This window comes from Polyergus mexicanus, unplaced genomic scaffold (genome assembly GCF_030449975.1).
Source record: "Polyergus mexicanus isolate NDT 795.1 unplaced genomic scaffold, iyPolMexi1.0 SCAF_21, whole genome shotgun sequence".
NCBI classification, from domain to species: domain Eukaryota; kingdom Metazoa; phylum Arthropoda; class Insecta; order Hymenoptera; family Formicidae; genus Polyergus; species Polyergus mexicanus.
In genome coordinates, this window is record NW_027223341.1 from 3,789,291 (window position 1) to 3,802,094 (window position 12,804).

Consider the following 12,804-nt stretch of genomic DNA (forward strand, 5'->3'; position numbering starts at 1 on the left):
AAGGTATCGACCTCTTCTTTGATGTCCAAATCAGTCAACAAATTGTCTCGAGATGCCGCTATTAAGAGATCCAACATGGCTAGCCGTTTTTTTTTAACTAGAAATAAAAAATGCGTTAGCGTCAATTTTACTTTTGCATATCGCGCTTTAATGATATAACAATGTTTTTGTTTAAAAATTCAGAATTTCTATTAAAAATAATAATGATTCAATTTTGCAGCAGACATATGTTCCATTATTCCGTGTGATTGTGTTTAGTATAAATATTACAGGCATAATTTAATGTTCGATTGCGTAATCAAACTCTTAAATATTAGCTCCGATTTTTTACGTACTTCCAAATATTTCGACATCTATCTCTGTCTCTTTGTTATTTTCAAGATTTTTCAAATGTCGACCATTGGTGCGTTCGTGATAAAGTTTTCGTTCCGCGATGACCTACACAAAAGTACGATATTAAATTTTTAAAATAATTTTTTGTATTAAATAACAATAGCACACATCGTATTATATCATAAATATTAATAGCATAATGTAGTATTAATACTTATTGTAATTTTATATAAAAGATAATGTTTGTGTGTGTGTGTGTGTGTGTGTGTGTGTGTGTGTGTGTGTGTGTGGCGGATTTAAAATAAAATGATACATAACATACTTTTTCCGTGAATCCATGCAATATTTTCAAGATCTTTTCATGCTTTCTCCCTTGTGGCGATAATGAGAACAACAAAACGTTATGGAACCAAGGTCTGAATGCTCTAAATCATAATTCAATAAAACTATATAATTTCAATAATGACGTAATTTTGTAAAAGCCTTATTTAAAGTCGCTATAAAATCTTACGGTAATCTTTAAGTAATCTCATTGATTGTAGTAAATGCACGCAAAAAATTAAATTTAAAACTATGTTACAGAAAAGATATTTAGAATCTTCTAAAAACATTATACTTTTTGTTTTAACAATAGATTTTTTCAAAAATCGAAGATAATGTCTCTTCAGATTGTATAGCACAACTTAGTTTATTTAATATTTCAATATTTTAACATTTACAATATTTTCAACATTTTAAAGATTACAAACAATTTTCATTTTAAAATAAAACATTTAACCTAGAATAGATTTTGATTTTTAATTATCGCTTTAAACATCTCAAATTAATTGTTCATTTTTACATGATTATTCAATATTTAATTTGTTATTCAATATATATACAGAAAATATATATCATACACAATCATAACTTAAAAGTTTATAAATAAATCATACAATTATTTATTATATACATGAAGTACCTGTAACATATCAGTTCTAATATGTCGTAAACCGCATTTCGATACTGTTGCTGGAACTCATTGAATTTTCGCAAAGAGATTCCCATGGCAGTTTCTGCAAGTGCATGTATTATATAAGACCGGATATACAGTCGAAGATATTTACAATTGAATATTTCATCAATAGCTTTAAGTATAAAAAATCGGATATTATCTATTTTTTCTGCAGCATCGATACTTTGTATGCGAACAAATTATCTTCTTAAGCTATGAAATCTTAAGTTATGATATCATTTAGAACGAAATTATCTATACAACAGAACAATAAGGACTTTACAGAAATCTTACCACATATGGCGTTCAGCGTATGTTCACTAATAAATGGTACTAAATCTTTTACAACTGCCCCCCCAACATCTTTCAAAGATTTTGTCATATAATCGCCCTCCTGGATCAATATATCAGCATATTGAGTCAATACATTGAAATGGAACGCATTTGTTAGATAACTTTCGTCGCGCATGCCACTTAGCGCCTACAACAAAATTAAAATAGTGCAAATTGTGAAATAAAATAAAAATAATAATATATAAAAATAATATAATATAAGATTATTCTCTTTTTTAGTTTAATATTTATTGAGCAATTCTCAAATAATATATTATTATTTTAAATTTATTTCTCTTATACCGCGCAAAATTCTTTTATAATTTTTTAAATCTTCTTATAAAATTTTTGCGACGAATGAAGTTGCAAGTACAAATTTGAATTAAATTATTATTTTGTAATTAAAACTTCATAAATTGGCAGCCGAAAAAAAAACTATAATTTATTTAATTGAAAATCTTTTTTACTTGAAACGTCTATTACTTCTATTTACTTGAGAATACATGTATCACGGCGGAATCATTTCTCAATATAATTTCACTTACGAATTTCTTTCAAATTTATTACCTTTGCATTACCCGCAAATTGTAATAGTAAAGTATGTACGTTTATATATTAATGCTTATTATGTTACCTGTGCTAGTGAGAAGAGTGCTAATCCAAGGTTGAAACAAGTTATATATATGACTTTTCTCGCTACGCTTGGTATTGCTTAATATCGTCTGACATTATTGAAAATATGTTAAGAAAAAAATATTAATTTATTACATCACTTAATCTTACAAATAATTTATTAATGGTACCCCAAAGGACGATGGGTAAAATGAGTAGATTTTTGCCTAAGAAATGTAATGTAAGTTATACATGTTATTTTATGTTTCTGGCGTCATTGAATATGATGGTTAGCAGTTTTATCCGTCTAAACCCGCGAAAAAGTGTTCAAAATTTGTCGTAAAAAAACGAATTTGTAACTAGCAACTACATAATTTTTCTTAAGGACAACTATGTGTTTTTTTATACTAATTGATTCTTCTCATTATTTTGTGCATATAAATATTGAGGTAACGGCGGCTGACAATTCGATAGATAAAAGAAAAATGTTGAAGACTCCTAAGGGACAAAACGAGGGGCCTTCTCATTTTTTTTTAAATGGAATCTAATTTTTCTTATATTAATAGATTTTTTTAAAAGTTATAAGGGCAGGATGGCTAAAAAGTGAATAGTTTACGAGATAGTTTATACTTTAATTTTACATAAACTTGGAAGTATCTCGTAGAATATTAATTTTCCGATGAATTTACCTCAATATTTTTATGCACAAAATAATGAGAGGAATCAATGGTGTAAAAAAAAAACATATAGTTGTTTTAAAAAAAATTATGTAACTGTTAATTACAAATTCGTTTCTTTAAGGCAAATTTTGACCTCTTCCCCATGAGTTTAGACGGATAAAACTGTTACCATTGTACTCAGCGACCCAAAAAGCGTAAGATTGCATGTATAACTTACACTCCTTAGGCAAAAATCGATTTATTTTACCCATCGTCTTTTCTATGTATACAGTTTCGATCGAGTATATATCGATATTTTTTCTATTCATCTTTTTAAGAAATCTTTTTACAAGCAAAAATCTTTTTGTGAAACACAAAATTCCTAAATCTGACTAAATTGTAATATCTACAGATAATTGAATTTCTTTTATTATCTCTAAATCATTTGGATGACGGATAGCAACACCATACATGAAAAAAGTCTCGAATTTAAAAATGGGATAATACTTATTTGATAGATTACACATCAATTTCCATTGTTCCTCTGAAAAATATATTATAAATATCGATACAAAAGTTTTAGTGGGATTAATTTTATTGTTATTTCATCACATCTTTACTCAAATACGTTGAAAATAGACAAATAATAATTGTGATAATGATTTGCAAATGGATATTGCCGAGAGAAAAGTCTTAGCTTTGTAAGATATGTAATTTGCATACTTTTGATAGGTATACTACGTTCTAGATCATAAGTTTTTATGAATTTAATTTTTACTTGTATGTATGCATGAATAACGAGTCATCTATCAATTAATGTAAACAGATTAGAAATTTTATACTTGCCTGCTGAAATATATGCCTGTGATGCATTTCCAGCAATCGAATGGCCCGGTGGTCCTGGTAAAAGATTAACCAGTCGTCCGTTTCTTCCATAATGTACGTAATAATAATATACCAATAAAATAAACATTGATGCCAACAATATAGTGATAAACATCGTTTCTTGATGTTCTGGACCGTTTTATTGATCTTGATCTTCTTCAGCTTACTATTTTACTGATACTTGAATAAACGTTACAAAAATCTTTTTTATTTTTATTGTTCATTTAATTGTTAGAAGTTTCCGTAAAAATAATATAATATATATTTAATAATATTATAATAATTGGATCAAGCTAACAACTTGCGATATATGAGAAAACTTGTATGTAAGAATAACGCGTTTATACTTATTTTGATATTATTAAATATTGTTTGGATTTTACAATAAAATGTTATACAATTTTTATTTTATACAAATACTGTCGATTATCTAAGAGATTCACTTGATGCGATAATTAGTTGAAACACTACTCGCTATATGTTTAAAATAAAATTGCAAATATTTTTAAGCCTAAGCAGATACATGTCACAGTAAAACAAATCTTTGCGAGCTATAAAAATCTGAAGCCTGTAATTATAGCCAGACTATACTGTATTTCGTCCAGCTAAAAATAAGAACGTATTAATAATAAAAGTGTCATATCTTGAAAGGCAAACTAGTTAAACCGGTTAACACTCACGGAAAAGAAATTAGATAAAAACTGCGTATGGTAATTAGATTTCAGTCATAATAAATGGGCAACAAACATCTTAGCGCTGTGACACCTACTTATTAGGTCCAACCTCAAACCGTTTTGCTGCAGTTTAGAGTTTTATTTTGGAAACCATGATTAGCTATGGTAGCGAAAATTTTTTTTCCGTGCTTGAGCCATTTTCTGTACCAAAATTGGTAAGATCGCTTACGTTTCAAAAATCGGTATAATCGTTTTTGTGGTTGTTGATTTCGAATCCGGAGTCGTAATTTTGATATCGCGTATCTGTAAAACCATACGTCCAAAAAGAACCTAACTTTACTTAGGATACAAAATTTTATTCAGATCCATCGAAATTTATCGGAGTTATTCAATGTGCGCATATATCCGTCTGTTACGTATCAACTTTAAGTAATGCGCGTTTTCTTATATAAGGTATAGATCGCGCATTCCAGAATACTCGTGGCCGAGTGGCAAGCGATGATTTGTATAAATTGGACATCGCCTTTAGGAGAGCCGATATATACAGAGTGTCCCAGACCATCCGTACACCACTTCTAAAATGAAAATAAATAAATGGCTTTTATCAAATATCGCAAACATTTTTTAAGTAATTCGGGTATGCTCTATCGAATGGTGACCTTGAACTTGACCTTGAACTTGACCTTGAGGGTCAATTCAAGGTCAACTTTGATTTTACAAATGAAAACCCCTTTTTTTATCGCATGTTCTTGCTGCTTATCTCACAGCTTTTTTGCATTAGTTAATTTGTCTCATTATTCTGTACATAAAAGTATTACGGTAAGATTATCGAAAACTAAATATTTTACGAGATATTTAATTTTTTATATCAAAATATGTCAGATTATAAAATATAAAATATCTCAAAAAGTACTTAATGAATCTTTTTAAGAAATCTTTTTACAAGCAAAAATCTTTTTGTGAAACACAAAATTCCTAAATCTGACTAAATTGTAATATCTACAGATAATTGAATTTCTTTTATTACCTCTAAATCATTTGGATGACGGATAGCCACACCATACATGAAAAAAGTCCCGAATTTAAAAATGGGATAATACTTATTTGATAGATTACACATCAATTTCCATTCCATCAAGTTCCTCTGAAAAATATATTATAAATATCGATATAAAAGTTTTAGTGGGATTAATTTTATTGTTATTTCATCACATCTTTACTCAAATACGTTGAAAATAGACAAACAATAATTGTGATAATGATTTGCAAATGGATATTGCCAAGAGAAAAGTCTTAGCTTTGTGAGATATGTAATTTGCATACTTTTGATAGGTATACTACGTTCTAGATCATAAGATTTTAAGAACTAAGTTTAATAAAATAGAATTGAATAAAACAGATTGTTTATAGGACACTTATAAAACATATATTAAAGTTTATATAATAAAGTTATGTAATAAAAAAAGATATAATTAAATTATACATTAAAGTTTATAGAAAATTATCTTGCTTTTATCTTTATGACAAATTACAAAAAGAAACGGTTATTAACCACACTCTCTAATCCTTAACTCCATAATTACGGAAGTGATTTCTTTTCTTTATCGATTATAATTTCCTGCTTCCGATTTGGAGCTTGCTTAAGCCAATTTTGGCAAGCTTTTTTTATTTGATTTATGTCACAGTTTTCTTTTTTGTTATACATTACAGCGTCTGAAAATAAATACATAATTACCATTAGACTTATAGAATTACATCAACATAAAGATGTAACTATATTATACATATAAAATATGATGGTCAAATTATACAAAGATAAAAAACATGTAATAATTTACCTTGTATCATATTCCACAGATGACATTGTTCTAGAGGAATTTTTGCAGAATTTGGATCAATACCTTTAAAATTTATGTTCTTCGCTAAGCAATTGTACATCAATTTTTTCATTACATTCATTGTTGTTTTGGTTTCATCTAGATTATTGCCATAACAACTGATATATTTTATCTGTAAAAATATAAGAGCAAAAATATAGAGATCAAATAAAACCAAAATGAATAAAAAAGTTGCAATAAAATTAATAATTGTCACCATAAAAATTGAGTAAATAAATAATACGGAAGAACTGTAAAATAAAATATGTGAAATAAACAATTATAAAATGAGAAACACAAAATTCTAAGTGGTAATCAGGTGCGTGTATAATCATTATATGTCAGTGTAATTTACCATAACAGACATATTTCCTGGATCCTTCAAATATTTCTCAAATTTCCAAAAGTCATTAACAGATTTTAGAGGTAAAGCAGGTAAATTATGTGGTCTGATCATTTCTCTCTCGTGGGGCAAAAGAAAAGCCATCAATTTCATTTGATTTGCTATTGATACATCGAGCTGATCTCATTAATTCTAAGAGAAAAACTGTCAAGATATATGTTGACATCTATCAGAACCTATAAATGTAAAAAGTTTTGAGAAAAAGAAAGAAGCCAAACATAAAGCCAAGATAAATTAATAAGGCTCTACGAAATTCACAAATTTTTTAAAATCTCGGGTTAATAAGAGCCAAACGCGGATGTTGATGCGTTAAGTTTCGTAGAAAATTTTTTATCAATAGCAAATCAAATGAAATTGATGGCTTTTCTTTTGCTCCACGGGAGAGAAATGATCAGCCCACATAATTTATCTGCTTTACCTCTAAAGTCTGTTAATGACTTCTGAAAATTTGAGAAATATGTAAAGGATCCAAGAAATATGTCTGTTATGGTAAATTACACTGACATAATAATTATACACGCATCCAATTACTACTTAGATTTTTATGTTTCTCAGTTTATAATTGTTTATTTTACATATTTTATTTTACAGTTGTTCCGTATTATTTACCCAGATAGCCAAGAATGTTAAAATCACGTTTTGCCAAAGCTTTACGACAAGGTTTGCTTTAATTTTGACAACAATTGTCTAGCAAACGTTTGTCTTGTTTTGGTTTGTCAAAAAGTTTGAAGCAAATTGACGGCAACATTTTTTGTTTCACGATGTTGTAAATAATAGAAAAAGATTTGCTCGTAAATTTTACGCAAAGAAGAACATGTATGATGCTATTCACGGTGTAACACAAACTTTAAATCAATTAATAGCAAATTTTATTATACACGCTATAATAGCAAATTTACGACAAGAATAGAGCAAACCTTATTGCACACAATATGATAACATATTTACGAAAAGAACAGAACAAAGTATACTCTGGCATAACAAGATGCAAAATTCACGCAAATAACAGAGCAAGCCTTGCCATGTATGGCATGACAGCAAATTTACAACTTTACTTTGTTACAAACTTTACAAAAATATAATATTCAGCCGATAGTTCTTTTGTTCATCGTTATGCGACGCGCTATATGCATCCATCTCGTATTTGATTTTTAGTCATGAGAAGTATATAAAGCTTGCAAAAAGCAACTGACAGAAGATTAAAAATATAATTATTTCTATCAGTTCAATTACTGATACAATCCCAAACATAGGGAATTAAGATATTGGACTGATTGTCTCTCTTAGATCGGGCAGATAAATGTCTAAAAAAGTTTAAATCATCCGTTTATTGTTTATTTAAAATGTAAATATATATACAATTCATATATTCATTATATTTTATGAATTCATTTTCAATTATTCATATATTATCATCATCTCATAATTATAATAAATTCCACCTAAGACTCTTGTCTGCTCGGTCGCATATTCTTAAACGATGCGTCAGAAAACATGATGGATTGCTTCACAAAAAATATTCCTCTCTGCGAGATTTATCGTTCCTCAAAGTTTGTCGCAGAGTTTCTGAATCATCCTATACAGAGAATTATCACAAATTTGCTATCATGCCGTACATGGCAAGGTTTGCCCTATTCTTGTCACAAATTTGTTGTCATCCCGTGCACGATAAGGTTTGCTCTATTCTTGCCACAAATTTGCTATCATCCCGTGCACAGCAAGGTTTGTCCTGTTCTTGCCACAAATTTGCTGTCATGCCGTGCACGGCAAGGTTTGCTCTATTATTTGCGTAAAATGTGCATCACACTATTGCGACAAACCTTGCCAGCAAAAGCTAAGCTTTATCCGGACACACTTTGTTACAATTTTGCTGTAAAGACATGCTCGGGTTTGCTGCAAACTTTGTGCAAAGTTTGCATCATTTTGCTTGCTGGGTACTTATTCAATCTTTATACTGACAATTATTAATTTTATTGCAGCTTTTTTATCCATTTTTGTTTTACTTGATCTCTATATTTTTGCTCTTATACTGTTATAGATAAAATATATCAGTTGTTATGGCAATAATCTAGATGAAACCAACGCAACAATGAATATAATGAAAAAATTTATGTATAATTGCTTAGCGAAGAACATAAATTTTAAAAAGGTATTGATTGACAAACTCTGCAAAAATTCCTCTAGAACAATGTCATCTATGGAAAATGATACAAGATAAATTATTATATATTTTATCTTTGTATAATTTGATCGTCATATTTTATATGTATAATATAATTATAGCTATTTATAGTGTTTGGCTCTTATTTTAGCCCGGAATTTTTAAAAATTTATAAAGTTAAGAAGTGTGTATATTAAATGCAAATAAAAAGTCATTTTCTTACCAATGCTTGCGTTAACAGAAATCTATTTATCTGAGGATACAGCTCTTTTGCATTGCATTTTACTTTTTATGAAGTCTGATTCTGATCTGACAGTATCTGGTAAATCTGACAATGAGTTTGATCCTGCAAGAGATAAAAAAGAAGAATAACCAAACATAAAATCAAGAAATGTGTATAATAAATGTAAAAAAAAGTCATTTACTTACCAATACTTGCTTTGATAGAAATCTGTTTATTTGAGGATATAATCTTTTTGCACTTTTTATTATTTATGAAATCTGCTTCTGATCTGATACCATCTGATGAATCTGAATTTGATCCTGCAGGAGATAAAAAAAAAACCAAATATGAAATTAAAAAGTGTGTATAATAAACATAAGTAAAAAGTCATTTTATTCTTACCAATGCTTGTGTTGACCTGAGTTGATCTGTTTATCTGAGGATACAACCTTTCTGCATTCTTTTTTACTTTTTATGAAGTTTTATTCTGATCTGATAGCATCTGATGAATCTGAATTTGATACTGCAGGAGATAACTCGTCAAATAATGAATTTTTAGGAGACTTAGGAATAATTTCTTCAAATTGAATGAAATTAGTTTTTTCAAAAGAATTTGAAACTTTTGCAGAGTTAACTTGAGGCACAGTTCTTTGTTTATTCTCATAGCTTTGTTTATATAGATTGAGTTTAGATCTCACTTTTTCAAGTACAGTTAAATTTTTTTTTAGGATTATTTATTGAGGTTTTCTGTTTTACTATATTTTTCGAAGTACTGTCTTCACAAGTAGATATTTTGACCGAATCGATTGAATTATTAGAATTCAAATTTTCTGAGCAGAGCAAAGATTGTTTCCTAACAAGATTCTGCACAGTATCAGACTGCATAATATCAGAATCAGGAATTGACTTGAGATTCGTATTTGCATTTGATAAATGTTGGCAGATGGGATTGTTGCTCATAACATTAACATTAAGAATATGCTTTTGGTTTCCATCTGAAGTGGATGAATCAAGATTGTTTGTAAAACCTTTTTCTTTAATTATAGAGTATGAAGCTGGCTGGAGATATCTAAGTAATAGAAAAATTTCTGATGAGAGAGAGTTGAATTCTTGTCAATAAACATTTAAAAAATTACATTGAAATAACTTTCATTATTAAACTTTCTTAAAAAAGTTTACTTTTGCACAAATAACTAAATAAAATAGAAAAATTTAAATAAAATTTAATCAAGTCAAGTCTCACTTGATGAATTAAGCTTCTTAATTTTATGGATCTTCATATCCTGAGATTTGAACGGAACTTTTGGAGGCGCAGGAAACTTGCTTTTCTTTTGAATTTTGATGTCTGAATCACTATCAGTTTGTATGATTTTACAAAATCGCTTTCTTTTCCCTTTTCCAAGTTCTTTCTCCGTTTCATAAGCTGAATTTTCTTCAAAACCTTTAGCACCTTTTCTAGCATTAAGATAATGACCTAGAAAAGCGAAATACACATAAGTGATGAAAATATACATAATAATCACGCTTGAAAGAAAATTAAATTAAACTATAACAGCTGAAATAAAAGAAACAAATAATAATCCATTAATATAATATAATTAATAAAATTTAACATGATTGAACAACTATTCAAATTACTATTTTTAAAAATTAAATATTTTACGTAAAACAAATATAATTTTCTATAATAATTAATTTTTGTATATTAATTTATCTCCATAGTATCCATATATATATATATATATATATATATATATATATATATATATATATATATGATGGATACTATATATATGAGTATTATATATATATACCCAGATAGCCAAGAATGTTAAAATCACGTTTTGCCAAAGCTTTGCGACAAGGTATGCTTTAATTTTGACAACAATTGTCTAGCAAACATTCGTCTTGTTTTGGTTTGTCAAAAAGTTTGAAGCAAATTGACGGCAAAATTTTTTGTCTCACGATGCTGTAAATAACAGAAAAGGGCTTGCTCGTAAATTTTACGCAAAGAAGAACACGTATGATGCTATTCACAGTGTAACATAAACTTTACATCAATTAGTAGCAAATTTTGTTATACACGCTATAATAGCAAATTTACAACAAGAACAGAGCAAACCTTATTGTACACAATATGATAACATATTTACGAAAAGAACAGAATAAAGTATACTCTGGCACAACAAGATGCAAAATTCACGCAAATAACAGAGCAAACCTTACCATGACAGCAAATTTATAACTTTACTTCATTACAAACTTTACAAAAATATAGTATTCAGCCAATAGTTTGCTTGTTCATCGTTATGCGACGCGCTATATGCATCCATTTCGTATTTGATTTTTAGTCATGAGAAGTATATAAAGCTTGCAAAAAGCAACTGACAGAAGATTAAAAATATAATTATTTTCTATCAGTTCAATTACTGATACAATCCCAAACATAGGGAATTAAGATATTGGACTGATTGTCTCTTTTAGATCGGGCAGATAAATGTCTAAAAAAGTTTAGATCATCCGTTTATTGTTTACTTAAAATGTAAATATATATATATATATATATATATATATATATATGTATATATATATATATACAGGGTGTTTCAGAAAAACCTTCCATCCTTAAAATGACGTATTCCTGATACGATTCTAAGACGATTTTCCGCTGCTCGCGCGGACAGCGGGACTAATCGCGCGATCGAAATCGTCGCGGGGACGGTTCACGAAGATCGTATAAATTAGATGCACGATGAATACTGCAATCAATAAATTTGCGATTACCAATGATTATCAATAAGCGCGAAGAAGATATGACAGCGTACACAAGTCAAGAATACTATGACATGCTGATGGCACTTGGCGAATGTCACGGGCAGCAGAACCATGCTGCAAGAAGATACGCCGAATTGTATCCAAACCGAAGACATCCATCGAATCATGTCATACTTGCAGCAGCTCAAAGACTTTACGATACTGGCAATGTCCTGCCGAACAAACACGACACTGGGAGAGATCGCTACGTTAGAAACGTACGAAACACGGAGAGAGTTGTACGTGCTTCCGAGGATAATCCCGAAACTAGTATTCGGGTAGTTGCTCGAGAACATAATTTATCTTGTGCAACCGTACAAAGAATATTGAAACAAGAAAAGTTGCACGCGTTTCATTACACGCGCGTGCAACATTTACGACGAGCAGATTATCCCGCAAGATGAACGTTTTGCGAAAATTTTTTGTGAAACATCGATCGAGATCCAAGATATTCCTCTCATGTGATGTCCAGCGATGAATCGCTATTTACACAGGAAGGAATTTTTAATGCGCATAATATGCACTTTTGGATCGAGGAAAATCCCAGAGTCACGCGACTTCGAAATTTTCAAACTCGTTGGAATATTGAGTGGCCTTCACTTGGACACAGTACAATTGGACACGGTGCAAATGGACACATTACAAATGGACACGAGATTGTGCACACGGTTCAATTGGACACAGTGCATTTGGACACAGTAATTTTGGATACAGTAGCTTTTGGACACATAAGAAAATACGCATCGTTTACTTGGACACCGCTCAATTGGACACTGTTCATTTGGACACCGTTCGTTTGGACACAGAAAGATGCGCACCGTTCATTTGGACACCGT

At 29.5% G+C, this 12,804-nt stretch overlaps 1 pseudogene; it reads right to left on the reverse strand.

Annotated features, from left to right (window-relative positions):
- Positions 1–359: 359 nt before the first annotated feature.
- Positions 360–3,946, reverse strand: LOC138942125 (cytochrome P450 4C1-like; annotated as a pseudogene).
- Positions 3,947–12,804: the final 8,858 nt, after the last annotated feature.